General features: G+C 38.4%; 2 non-coding genes across 2 annotated transcripts; both read right to left on the bottom strand.

Moving 5' to 3' along the window:
- Window positions 1-8,383: 8,383 nt before the first annotated feature.
- On the bottom strand, window positions 8,384-8,456 carry trnat-ugu (transfer RNA threonine (anticodon UGU)). The gene has a single exon. It is a non-coding gene; the product is annotated as a tRNA-Thr (tRNA).
- A 791-nt stretch (window positions 8,457-9,247) lies between these two features.
- On the bottom strand, window positions 9,248-9,320 carry trnat-ugu (transfer RNA threonine (anticodon UGU)). Its single transcript has one exon. It is a non-coding gene; the product is annotated as a tRNA-Thr (tRNA).
- Window positions 9,321-15,087: the final 5,767 nt, after the last annotated feature.

The following is a 15,087-nucleotide window of genomic DNA, read 5'->3' as shown; positions in this document are numbered from 1 at the left end:
TTTTAATATACTTCAATTTAATACACTAAAAAGGAATGTATTTTTACAATAAGGATTCAGTTGTTTGGCACATATTTTAAATCGATCCATAATAGCTAAACAACGTAATTAAATGTATAAGTCAAGTTAGTTAAATGGTTGGTTCCAAAGTGGAGACTGGGGGCTGTGAGAGGAGTTTCAGAGGGGGCCACAGAACATGCAGAAATATTCTCACCAGAACGGCCCTGACTCGATGTCCCCGAGGCTGGGGGATACATATTCTTTACATGAACCCTTACCAATAACATGCATCTACTGTGCATTACCTTGGTTAACATTTTGTTTTTACTACTGATTTCAGTAGTTTGGGACAAACACCATCACAAAATGTTTTAGTACAAATATTTATTGACAAGAAGGCAGAGTATTCAATTTTACAGAGAAGTATGTTAAATATACACATTCATTTGGCACCAAACTTAACTTGGTTTGAGGGCTCGCTGCCTGGCCAACTGGACGAGGCGGAGACCCCCAAAAAGAACAAGCAAGTCTCAATGCCAAGAGTAGTACTGGATATAGCCCACTTGAAGGTTTAGCCAACCTTTAAGAAATGCACACAAGAAAAAAAAAAAACATTTTTGGGAAATAAACCTCTGGGAATCCATGGCTGATCCAATTGCCCTTCCTCCAGGCAAGCTACTAACGCTTAAGAGCACTTTTTTATTGTTGTTTTTATTAATTTAGTCGTCACCAATGGTTTTTACCCCGGTTTTGTCCCCAATTTGGAATGTCCAATTATTATTTTTATCCCGGTTCAGCGCTACAACCCCCCGGGAAACAGAGGCTGAAACACATGTCCTCCGAAATGTGTTCCTGCCTGTGGCAAAGTGGTTAATAGTGTGCAGGTGCAGGTTATTAAAGAACAGACAGACAATTGTAATCCAGGTGAAAAGGTTTGTTTTTATTTGTTTTGTCCAGTGCCTGACGGCAAAACAAACAGTAATGCTGGTAAGTAATACAGCAACATGTATTACTTACGTTTATAATCCCCAAGCTGGTCCCGAAATAACAGTCCCGTTATTGTATCCCCACATTAAACACAAAACACAAACATTGTCCCTTTAGTGTGTGAATTAGTGATTGTGGTACAATACAAGTTACTGTGAAACAAGTGAAGTGCTGTGGCCTCCGGCGACAGCTCCGGAACGTGTTAGCTGTCTAGTGATACAAGTAACAAATAGACAGTACAAAACAAAACACTCACGGTTATCTCCACAAGAAACACAGGTCCTTCCAGGTCACTTTATAATAACCAAAACAAAGGAACAGATAACATTGCTTCGACCCCTATTTATACCATCACTCATGACCCCTTGGTAAACGATTGCAGCTGCTTTTTATGATCCGCGGCTGCCACATCATTTCCCCTCCGGGTCAATGAGTTAGTGTACCGAAGCTCTGTCTTTTTTCTACGTGACCGACTTGCTTTTAACCCTCGGAACGAAGTGTCAGGCCACGTATTCCAGAGTATTTTGTTCCCTTTACTTACCACCAAGAATCATTGTCTTTCTGTCACACTGCCAATCTGTCATTTTTTGCACTGCGGTTCCACAGTGAAGCCACCTAGTGCCGGAGGACAACACAGATCTGAGCCTCTTCAGACATCTCAAAGGTCAGTCCCTACCTTTCCCTCCCAGATGCAGAGATACTCTGTCATGCATTCATCTCCTCTCGACTCAACTACTGCATCTCTCTCTATGGTGGTCTGTCACGTGCCATAAACCGATTGCAGCTGGTTCAGAATGCTGCTGCCAGGATCCTTACCAGATGTAAAAAACGTGATCACATCACTCCCCTTCTTGCCCAGCTGCACTGGCTACCTGTAAAGTTCAGGATTACTTTCAAAATTCTCCTGCTTGCCTACAAGGCCCTTCATCGCACAGGTCCAGAGTATCTCTCCAACCTGCTGACCTGCTATGTCCCTGCACGCAAGCTGAGGTCCTCTGACTCTGTCTTGCTTGTTATACCCAAGCAAAAGTGCACCACACTCGCAGAGCGCTCTTTTAGTTTCATGGCCCCAACTCTCTGGAACTCTCTCCCAGCTTTATTGCATGTAGCTCCCACAGTCGCTCGCTTCAAATCATCTCTCAAGACCCACTTGTTCTCTCTTGCTTTCCCTGCTCTTTAAGCCTCATGTGTTATTATCTGTTGCCTAAATTGCTATTTCAGGTTTTTCAGTCCATCTTATTCGTATGGTTCTGTATGACGCACGCAATGTTTAGAATTCACATCCCAACCTTGTATTTAATGTATTATGCCTGTATGTAATGTATTTGCATTGTTTTTTACTGTTTTTTTAATGTACTATGCACTGTATTTCACTGTATTTAATGTATTATGCATTGTTCCTCACGATCTTGTAAAGCGCTTTGTGATGGTGGTCCACTATGAAAGGCGCTATATAAAATAAATATTGATTGATTGATTGATTGATTGATCTTCGAACCAGGGCCAAATGGTCTATTCTTTAATGCTGTAAAATATTAGGCTGTTAATTAACAGCATAGCCTGTCAAACGGACTGTGTGACTTCCTGTAATCTGTAATTTCTGGAAACAGCTGCTTGGACTTATATATAATATAATTTCATGGCTCTTTCCGGTAACCTAAAAAGGGAGGATGAGACTGAGTCACACAGTTCTTAGAGTGCTGACAGCCCATGTAATTACTTTATATCTTTGGCTTGTTTTGGAGGAGTCAGACAGAGCCAGGGATTAAGTCACAGCAAGGTTTATTTTCCCAGTTGTCTGAGAAACAAACTGTTGAGCATGTGTCTTGAGATTCGTAAGACATGCGCAAAACTTCCTGGAATGTGGCTTCTGTGACCTTACATTGGACTAAAGCAAACACATGTGCCCTGAATTAACAACCGGGCATGGACTCGTTGGTGTTTAAGAGAGAGATGCTGTCGTCCAGCAATAAAACAAATAGGTGACATTGGGAGAGGCTAGTCCAGACACACAGGAAGAAATACAATGCTGCATCCTGTATTACATGTAAGATAATGCCATTTTGGCTTTTTAAAATGACAATTAAAGTGACAATTATATTAGAAAAGGAAACATGTTCTATTTATAACATGACAAATGACTCGCGCCTCAAGATGCTAAACCAAAAAAAAAGTGTCAGTAACTTTACATTACAAAAATACAGTAGTAGCAATTACAATTATATATATATATATATATATATATATATATATATATATATATATATATATATATATATATATACATACAGTATATACACACACAGTTATGGCAACATGTCTTGCATCACCTAGAATTATAAGATTGAGACATAAATTAAAAATATAAAACTATATTATCATAATTTAGATATTTTATTTAACATCATGTAATCAAAGAAACAACAAAATAGTCGCAATAGTCTACTGGAAGCCATAACAGTAGAACAGTATTTCATGTTAGATTATGAAATGTCACATTTTGTCAGTTTTATATATATATATATATATATATATATATATATATATATATATATATATACACACACACACACACACACACACACCGGTATTTCAAACTTGTTTTAAAATCCGAACCCACTCTGTCTCAATTGTCTTTCCAATGCAGTGTCACTCCCTTATCAAAGTTTAGCTCTGTAAATTTCTCCCATGCCTTTCCCATGGTTATTCTATGCATTTACCATAGTTACCATAGTTTGCCATTGCCATTGTTGCAGGAGAATGGTTTTCTGCAGTTTTTGTGCATTATTCTAAAAACCTCAATAGTCACCCAATGAAACTGTAAACACTTGGCCTTGCTGGAAAGAAATCCATGAAAAAGTCTGAAAAGCCTAGTTCTGAATTATTTTAGCTTACTATCCTCCTCCTGTCTAGGTCATTTATGTAGGTAAGAAAGAGCAGGGGTCTCAGCACTGATCCCTGTGACCCCCTACTGAGTACATGGTCCTAACTAGAAGTTACTTACACACACTGTGTGTATTAACAGTTACTATATGTATCCACTTGCATGTACTACCTTGTATTCCCACTGATTTCCATATAAGGATTAGTCGTGCAGCACTTTGTGAAATGCCACTGAAGTGTATTATGCCATATATACTGTTAAAATCAATTGCTGTATTGATCTGGTACTAATCAGATGTTTTATTTATTTATTTATTTATTTAGCAGACACCTTTATCCAAGGCGACTTACTGAGACTAGGGTGTGTGAACTATGCATCAGCTGCAGAGTCACTTACAACAACGTCTTACCCGAAGGACGGAGCACAAGGAGGTTAAGTGACTTGCTCAAGGTCACACAGTAAGTCAGTAAGTGAGTTGGGATTTGAACCAGGGACCTCCTGGTTACAAGCCCTTTTCTTTAACCACTGGACCACACAGATGTAAATTAAAGTTTACAAATATCTTGGCATGAAAGAAACATGTATATACTGACCATGCCAGGCAATATCTATTTTCAGGTACAGTAAAAATAGATATTGCCTGCCGTGGGACCAGAGTAAGGGCGGATATGTAAAAAGGCGGATAAATGAATCCTGTTTTAAATACCATCATATACAGCTGTAACAATTATTATTGTAGCGACCCGGTCAACTGGGGGCTCAGAAGACCCGCTGCTGTGGTTGTTATGTGTTGTACGCGTTGTGTGTATTGTTAAGCTGGTATGCATGCGAGTGTGTATGCTCAGCCGGGAGTGAATGGGGTTAGTTAGATTGCACGGCTCCATGTGTGAATGGTGGAGGAGGAGCTGTTAAAAAAGTTTTTTGAGTGAGAAACAGTACCTGCCTACAGTGTGAGACTGGAAGCCAGCTACAGTTGTTTGTGGTTAATAAATAAAAGACACTCACCTTGTCAGCGACTTTATTGCTGGCGCTGCAAAGAAAAGGGATGGCGGTACATTATATTCACACAATCATTGTTTGTAAAGATGCAGGGTATTAATGCTTGTGACAGTGTAGCCATCTGCAGTGTGGGTGTGTGCATTCGCTGCTGAGTGACAGGCAGGACAGCGAGACAGAGGTTGAAGTTGATACGCCCCCCACAGGAGAACAGGATTTATTTACATGTCAAGTCAACACACTGAACAGTTCACGTGACACTTCCAGCAATGGCTGCGCACGGAGCACATACAACACAGTGTACAAAAACTCTGGTGGATCTGCAATCTCTGAACTAATCTTCTCTGTTCAATAATAAACTAACGTTGCTGAAGCGATTGATCATGGCGGATAAACGGATAGGGCGAATATGTGACGGGTGGATACGCGACGGATTACTGTATTCATTTCTTACATACCTTTACTGGGATTACCTGCTTTAAATGTGTAAAGAGGGTAAAATTATTCTACAGATTTCAACTGTGCAAGTGCTTTCTCACCAGTAGATGGCAGTGTGTTGTAAACTCTTACGGTTTAACCAGAATTCTAAATTATTTACAGTCTGCTGAAAAGTGCTGTCATTGTATCTGAACACTGGATTGGGACAAATAAATGTAAACACCTGGGATTTGTAACCACTTCTTGTGCTTAAATTCAGATTCCCTCCAATGACCTAACTGCAATCAGACTGTGTCTTACAGCACGGGATGTCATTAGGTACTAGGATCATTGCTTTGGAACAATCTACCCATCCTGAAAAAAGCAAGCAAAGAAATAAAATATCTTCAGCACACTAAGAAAAGTGAACTGTGGTAAACCATAGTAAACAGTGGTAAAAGAGTGTAGTAAATCACAGTATATTGATATAAGGTTGGAAAAACCACAATCTATGAAAAAAACAAACAAACTGTTACCTACTAAAGAAGCATCTCAAGTTCTCTATACTGTTTCTATCATTCAATTGTAGGGATCCTGATAAACAAATGTGCCAGCTCAGCTTTTAAATAACCAGCTCGTGTTTGTGCACATTTTCCTTGATTCCCCTTATGCCCCAAGTGCCCTGGTCAGAACATCCAATGGCAGTGCCCCCCCAGTTTGTGCTAGTCAGGTGATCATTTGTCACAGCAGACAGCTTTGGATAGTTCAGTCTGGTTTGCTGCCAAATCAGCCCCGATCTGGGAAGAACAGAACAGGGAGAACAACTTTGGTGCAGAGCATCGCTGCTCCAGCCATTGCAGTAGGTTTGAGTAGAATGGCTGCTGCACGTTTCCAAGTCTATGGACAGTATATATAAAATATGTCTATGGAAACATATTTCGACTATACAGAAATATTTCTATGCTGTTAAGACACAGGAGCAGATTCAATTGATAAATGACAACATCTGCATTATTTCCTTGCTCTATGGCGACAGGCAATCTGGAGGCTTGGTGTGCATTATGTATTTTTAATTGAGGGTGTGTGACTGAAAAGTAATTGTATAGCACCACTGAGCAAGGAAGACAATGCCTACAGTATGCATTTGCCAAGGGATTCCTTACATCATCGTTAGTTTTATAAGATTGAATTTCTTACCAGTTTATGTGCATTTTCTATGGATATCTATTGTCGTTCCCATATAGATCATTATTTGCTAGGCTTACGAACCAATAGGTCTTCCGAAAAGACACCTAAAAGCAGATTGTTCTGAAATAATGTGGTTAGACTGACCGACCACAAGAGGTGTGCATCTGTAACTCATTTTGAATAAAGATATTCTATTTAAGCTCTCGGTTGGAACAGAAACAAACACCTTAGGAATTCGCCTTTTAGGAGTCTTTTCAGAGGTTGAAAAAGGACATTAGTTAGTAAGCCTGGTAAATACTGACTTTAGCAGAAACGGCAATAGAGAACTATCGCAAATACACATAAGGAGATATAAACAGGTACAAAATGTAAGATTCTGAAAATGTGCATGATGTATCCTATTAGTCACAGTCTAACCATGCCATATCTTTACAATGGCAAATGCTCCTACCATGTAAGTAAATAATGTGGATATGTGCTATTTAGAACCAGCAAACCCCTTATCTCTGATTCTGTATTTTCAAGCAGTCTACTACATGAAGGTGCCTCTCTGAAGAACAGGAACTGTGTTGGTCAATTTAATTAATTCATTAAATAAATAAACAATTGAAGCTAATCCAAAAAGAAAGCGGCCTCAGACTATCAGACAGAAATTGAATGTATACTTTTAAGGTCACAGGTGCACCGCCATCTGTGGAAATGCAGTATATGACACTGCTTGAGTGTTAATGAGAGAAACAAAGGAAAGGTGGTGCCTGGACACATGTCATGATATAAAATTCATGCTATTCATTTTAATGCACTTTTGTTTAATTCTTATCTGGCTGAATGACCCACAGACTTGTGCGTCATAATGCTTTCAGATAGAGTTGCACTTCCTTGGTCATGGAGTGTGAAGAGTAGTTTTAGCTGCTTCTTTCCTGTCATTAACCTTTTCCCCCTGTTGACTGACTCGCTTTCAGACAGTAACATTCTCTGACCAAGAAGAAACTGCTAAGGTGGAATATTTCCTTTTTAAACCTAATATCCATGTTTGTTATGGCATGTTTTTCTTTTACAACTGCACATTGAGACCTCTGTACAGTACACTTCTAGTTAAGGTGTTGCACAGGCACGACAGGTAAACAGGTAAGATGTATACACATCAGCCCTGGAGAACCAGCCAACCCTACTCCCATTGCTAACAATGACACACTACCTACTGAACATTACACTATTGATTCATTTCAGAGTGCCTTCTGCATTAAAAAAAAAAATTATACACTGGTCCCTTTACAACTACTGTAACTAACAATTACACATACAAAATTACTGTGTAATTTATTTAAATAAGAAATACATTTATTTTTAAAAAGCCTATAGAAGTATAATGGAGCCAAGACGTTGTTCTCTTATACTGCCCAGTTTATGTATAATTAACATAAAAAAAAAAAAAATTAAAATAGGTTTCTGTGCAACATATGTTTTTTTTGTTAACTTTGGATTAATGATTAAGTAAATAAATCATTTGAAATTGGAAACTTCCATCTCCTTTGTCTGTTTTTAAAAGAAGTTATAATAAAGTTGGAGTACGCTTCACAATGATTCTATTTAGGTGTTTTCATCGTAGTTTATTGATCGGTTCACAAGCAAACTTTGAAAGAAATCCTACAGTATTTGGGACTCAGCTGCCAATCTAATCATACAAATAGAATAATACACACCATCTCTCTTTGTTTACAGTGTAATGTCTTTTTTGTTCTAACTTTTGATAACTCTGAAATCTGCTTGATCAACACTGGAGAGTTATTGAAGTATTCAGAAGTATTCAAAACAATTTAAAAATGTTATCAAACCAGCAAAACTATGATTTGTAGTAGTATATATGTTATTAAAAAAATTTAATCATTAAGAAATAAAAAAAATGTTGGAAGGCCCCAGCGAGATTTGAACTCGCGACCCCTGGTTTACAAGACCAGTGCTCTAACCCCTGAGCTATGGAGCCATGCCTGTACAGTAAATGACAATATGGCTATATAAAGAAAGTGCCTCAGGAACAGTTCCTGTCATCCGGGTTACTGTGTACTCAAGGTGCCAACACCTTGACAAGAGGTAGATGAGTCATCAGTGCTCTTCAGACTGCAAGGACAGTACAGTACTGAGATGCACAGAACTTTGGGCTAGGGCCATACAGACATATTAACACAGCTGGCCTTAGCTGGCCAATCTTTTCACACAACTTAAAAACGACTCACCATCTCCTTTGCTTGACAGAGTAATGTATTTCTTGTTCTTGTCATTTGTTTGTATCTGTTAACATTGTTTTAGTTTAACTGATGTTTACACTTTTGAAATGGCCTCACTCCCAGACTGGCTGCACATGTGCCTGTGAGAGTTAACACCTTATACAAGCAGTACAAGCTGGAGCAAGCATGTTCACAGTATGTCATGAGCATGTGTTGAGTTCTAGGCATGTACTGCTCACTGTATATATTATTACATTTTTTTTTTGACAAACCAGTGGCAGACCCCATGGAGATTTAAACTTGCAAGCCCTGGTTTACAAGGCTAGTGCTCTAAGCCCTGAGCTATGGAATAAGACTATGCAACAAAGACTATGTATAGAATGACTGAAATGTGCTTGATCAACACTATAGAGTTATTAAAGTATCCAAAGGTACTCAAAACAATTTTTAAATGTTAGCAATCCAACAAAACTATGATTTTTGAGCAATACACTGTAGTAGTATATAATATGTAAAAAATAAAATCATTAAGAAATCAAAAAGCATAGGAAGGCCCCAGCGAGATTTGAACTCACGACCCCTGGTTTACAAGACCAGTGCTCTAACCCCTGAGCTATGGAGCCATAACCTACAAAGAAATGATAATAACAGCCTATAAGGTGTGGCTAAAAAGGTGTAACTACTTTTTCAGTGGTGATTCATCATTGTCCTTCAGTAACAGTACATATTGTTTGTAAGGGCTTCAGCCAACACAGCACTTGCTATTTATCATTGAGATGATCATACCCATGCTTTTTCTTCTTGGGGTTTGAAGATCACTCCACAGCTGCTGAAAGTTGATGGACATTTTTAGACTTTGAAATCATAGCAAGGTGGCCATTCCTGACTGTGATAATTGACATCAGTTGGCCATTTCATCAACTTCATATGGAGGTTCTTAGGTATATGTGACAATAAAGCCAGAAAAAGGCAGAAGACCAACAGCAAAACTGCATAACAATTGATTTAAGAGGGATTTAAGAGATATAACATAATTCAATTGTGTCAGTGGCATGCCAATAGAACAGGAATCTGTTAAAAAACAAACTCTGCAAAAATTCTTCTCCAGCACCATTTGAGAGAAATGTGTTTGATTCATCCCAGCAGCTCACATCCCCTACCGGTGTGCAATTAAGACAGCAGATAGATAACTGCTGAATCTACTAAACTAGATGACGTGTTCCATCTGGCAGTGGACAGGAGGTGCAATCAAGACCAGGCTGCCTGCTGTGCTGAGAGATGGGGAACAGTGTGCAAACCTGAGCTGCTGTCTGGCTGCAGGCACTGGATCCACACAGAATTCTGCAGATACTATGAACCAGCCTTCACTGATGGCAGCTCTCCTCAAGAGAAATCTGTACAACAACGAGACAGAGAATTGCAAAAACTGAATTACTGTGTAGTTATCTACAGTAAGGGGAGGGTTTGAGGATCCAACCACCGGAACTGTATCTGAAGATTGTCAATGGTGCGAATGAAGGAACATTTCCCTAGTGGAGCTGCAAGATTTGTATGATATAGATCCTGTCGGTTATAACAGGCGTGGGGATGAGGGTTTACAGTGGGTAACTTCCCCTTCATCTCGTGAGCTTCACCTCCAGAGTCCTAGGTTTGAAGCTGGTTCATTCCAAACAGGAGTTGTGTAACTAACTGCTAGTTGATTAAAATATGATCTCCACTGTAATTATTTTTATTTTCCAATTAAAATATATACATTTTTATTATCACCAGTGTTTACCTTTTTAATGTTCCTTTGTGATGTCACTTTTAATGGAACTACCATATGGTATTGTGACACAGCACAGGCTCTGTACATGGGTGCATGTGTGGGTGAAGGATTGGTAGTTGGTGGCCATCTTGGGGAAGGTACAGCCTGCAACCAAGATGGCCACCGTTTGCACAGCCACCTAGTTAATTGAGCGATTGTTTAATTAATTGTGATTGAGAGTGATTGGAAAAGTCTGCAATGTGGCCACATGGTATAAAAGGAAGAGAGAAATCTTTGTTTGAGAGAGTGTGAGAGAGAAAAGAGAAAGAAAACACTGGGGTAGCCGTAGCATGGGGGGTTTTGGGGGTTTATTTATTTTTAATAGTTTGGGAGTGTTTTTGTTTAAACCTTTATTTTGTTCCAGTGTTTATTTGTGCTTTAAACTGCAGTATCTGAGTCTGGGTTTGCTACTGTATTGCAATCTGAAAATCAATCATAGATGTGTTGAATCCTATGATTGATTTTCCAATGAAGGGGAATTTTAAAAATGGATGCAAGCATGGATTACGACTTTGAAGGGGTAGCATATGTTCGCTCTGCAGGGCTGAGGTTGAGAACGACTGCATTAGACTGTTTAATATATATGCTTCGAGTTGTCTCAAGTTTTAATATACATGTTGTTTATATTTATTTTACAAATGTAGTATCCAAGATCATCAGAATTAACACTATAACAGAAACAGCATGTTGAAATAAAGTGATCCCTTTTTTCCTAATGTCATTTCAATTTTTGTTTTCATCAATAAAATGCAGTTGCAGCAGGTTGTAGGAGGAGCTAGGGGACCAGTTACCACATAGGACTGTCATTGACTAGCAGGTGTTCAATACAAAATGACCCAAACAAGTAACTTTGACAATCCACATGGTGTTAACAACTAACTGCCTCAGCATGAGCCAAGGTATCTTAAGGCATTGGTACCAACAACAGCAGGTGTTTGAAGAAGCAGTGTTTGTTTGGAACAGCAGGTGTTTGAAGAAGCAGAACAATGAAGCAGCCATCTGAAGCTGTCTACAGGCTGATTTCCATAGCCACCAGCGATGTCAGGGTCCAGCTACATCTGACAAATTGAAAGCTGTCCCTCTGCATGTGCTTTTCAACTAAATTAAACTAACTGAGTCAGAGATGAAAAAGAGCCATTGCAAAAATATTCAGCTGTTCTATTTGCAAATACTATTTACTTTAATATTTATTTCTTCTTCTCATAAAATTGGAACTGTGGAGAATGCGTTTCAATAACTCTCTTTCTACTTCCACATACCTTTTAGTTTAATTGATCTGTATTTTGAAAAGGAGCACAAGTCAAAAGTGGTATCTCATGGGTTAGAATGCATAATAATCTAGGAATATTTGTGAAAGTGCTTTGCAGATTCATATACATTTGATTGTTTTTACCTGGTCCCCGCCCCAATGAGGAGGCATGACTTATTCTCTTTTACATATTACAGATTCAATTGTAAATGTGATAAAACCTCTCAGATGACTGAAAAAAGGATTACAACGTGCCAAATTGTGATCCACTGCTCGCTTGGCAGGTTACAGAAAAAGCTGCGAGGTGTGGCATTGCTAGGATGCTCATTTGTAGGAGTCACCAAAAACAAAAATACAAAAGCATCCCTCCAAGAGCGCTCTCCCATTCATGAATCCCAACTGAAAACATTGAATCAATTAGATAAAAAAAATACCGTAGTGATAAAGCGTGCATCCGCAAGAGCCTTTGTAAATACAGAAGATGAGGCATTAAAAGTGCGATTCATTCATTAGTAATCAAATGCAGCATTTGCATACTTTTTTAGGAGAGGAACATCATGCTGTTATTACTATAATACGGTACAAATTTCATCTCCGATTACCAAGTAAAATTGGAATGGAAGATGCTGAGAGTATTGGCACTAAAACAATTGACAGATAAAGCATGTATTGACACTGCTCAGTAAACAGATGTTCTCTACTAAAGCAGCTATAAGCAGGGGGTGCCAGCTTAACTTGTATAACCAGCTAGTCTGGACACACCCATCATTCATTCAGGTGAGGCCAAGGACCTGCCACAGCGTCATCAGAGAATGCTTTCCTGGTACATTTCAGTAGAGTCCTCTGGTTACTTTTTTGTGTCGCTAGTTTCTGAATGTTGTACGCAAGCATATTATATAAAGACAGGATGTTCCCCACGTCATTATTTCTATTGTTTGACTGTTATACTGCAATGATAATACAGGCTACAATATGTTACAGTAAAAGTCAGACTATTGTCAAATGTTAAGATTGGTGTCATAACCAAAGTGTGATTTTCTGTTGAAAAAACAAGTCCTAAATGACTTCATTTGCATTTAATAGAACGTTATTTTTCAAACGACTACGTATTTGGAGTACAATATCCTTCAACACCATTGTGAATTGTTTTATATTCAAATGCACAAGAATGTTGGTTCTACATAGTGGATCACAATATTGTTCAGTACTATGTTGAACTAGTTTACATTGCTCAATTGTGTGTTACTGTAAGCTCATTAATGATTATTTTGTTCATGGAGGTATTTATAGGCTTTTGATGTCATGGTAACCACACATTTATTTCTCTTTAAATCTAATGTCTTTGTGATGTCATTCACTATATAGCTCATGATGTAATGATCTACTATTCCTTTCTATTGAAACCTTCAGGCATCATGGTATCTAGTCTATTTATCCATGTATTTTCTTTTATTCTTCTATTTTTATTCTGATATTTTCTAAAACCACAAACTTTAGGTCATCCATGGTGTGTCTGTTCCTTGTAAAGTGCTGAACTACTGGTTCATTTACTTTTCTATTTCTTATATTTGATAAGTGGTTCTGCATTCTTTTATATAATATACTCGTCTCTCCGACATATTTTATTACATTTTATGCAAAATATACCATATACAAGGTTGCTATCCCTGCATGATGGATTTTTTAAGACTGACTATTTCTTTTCTTTATTTGCGATTTCTCTTTTTATCTTTATCGATATAGTTGCACACTCTGCATGTGCTTTTACAGGTTTCAATGTCTCTTAATGTATCTATGATTCCTTTATGTGGTCTGCACCCTTGAAAATAGTACTCAGACGCAAGACCTTGCAGTTAAGTGCTTTTCTGCGCACTTTTATTATTTAATAAACAAAATCAAAACAGTGGAACAAATCAAAAGTTTTAACAAAACACTAGAAACCCCAAACCCTTCACAATAAACATAATATCACACCTAAGCTACAGCTATCACAGTTCTCTCTCTCTCTCTCTCTGGTAGGGAGGGCTTAGGTCGGCAGGGCAATCCACGGTTCACCGAGCGCAGCAACCCCTGTGGATGATACGGCACCTCTGGGTCTGCAGTGGAGCCATTCAGATCTCTGTTGTCCTCTGACACTATAGGTCTGGTGGCTTCGCTGTGGATCCACAGTGCGAAAAATGACAGATTGGCAGGAACACGTTTCGGAGGACGCGTGTTTCAGCCCCCGTTTCCCGAGTCACCGGGGGGTTGCAGTGGTGAACCGGGATAAAAATAATAATTGGGCATTCGAACTTGGGGAGAAAACTAGAGTAAAAACCATTGGCGACGACTAAATTAAAAATAAATAAATAAAAAAAAACTATTGATCGAGTAAAAATGTGATTTAAAAGTTGGCAAATCAACGGTGAGAGTCTGGATGAAAGGAAAGCTCAGAGCATTCATTCATAAAGTTGACAGCAAGAAAGCTTATTACGAAAAACGAACATGAATGGCCGAAAATGATGACATCGATACTGCACTGTATGGCTGGTTTGTACAACAACGCGTACAGGGGACACCTCTTTCAGGCCCAATCCTGCACAAGACTTGGCAAAACGACTAAAAGGACCGGTGTTTGAATTTAAGGCTAGCCAGGCTTGGTTTTGGCGCTGGCAAAAAAGAAAACTGAAATTTACCAATATGGAAGTGGAGATTATGGTACAAGCAGTACTTGTAACATGAAGATGTGTTACAAGCTCGAAATACATCACCAGGACAAAGGAATAAAATATATGGAATGTGTGGTGGTTTCTTAATAAACAAATGTACCACCAGAGTTTGTAGTCTAGGTTGCGTATGCATTATGATGCATCAACCAGTTACTGTGCTTCGCATATTAGTTCAACTTCTTATTTCATATGGAATAATACCAGGCGTACAGACTTTTCAAACTTCAGAAACAATACGTTTTATTTACTTACATCCATGGCAGTCAAATGGGTGTAAAATCCTTCCATTCTATAGCAATATGTCCAACAACAATAAGTCCATACAGCTTCATACGAACAGTCTTCAGTTTAACTACGACTTATATCTTCTTAAATTCTTATGCAGTTACAACTCTCCTATTTCTAATGTATTTCTGACTCTATGTATCATTTTAAAGCATATTTGTATGGTCTATAATATAGCTACATTATTCAGATGTGCCTACAACCAGCTGTACTGTGTTTGCTCTAGGTACAAAAAAGTGTCATCTGCCCTGTCTTTTTTTTCTTTTTACTGTTTTCTTTCAAACTCGAATTTAACAATACTGCTTGAACTAGTATTGTTAAATACCAAAATGCCATATTAC

The sequence above is a fragment of the Acipenser ruthenus genome, chromosome 3 (genome assembly GCF_902713425.1).
Source record: "Acipenser ruthenus chromosome 3, fAciRut3.2 maternal haplotype, whole genome shotgun sequence".
In the NCBI taxonomy this organism is placed as follows: domain Eukaryota; kingdom Metazoa; phylum Chordata; class Actinopteri; order Acipenseriformes; family Acipenseridae; genus Acipenser; species Acipenser ruthenus.
Note: the sequence above shows the minus strand (reverse complement) of the source record. Positions and strands in the feature narration are given on the sequence as shown.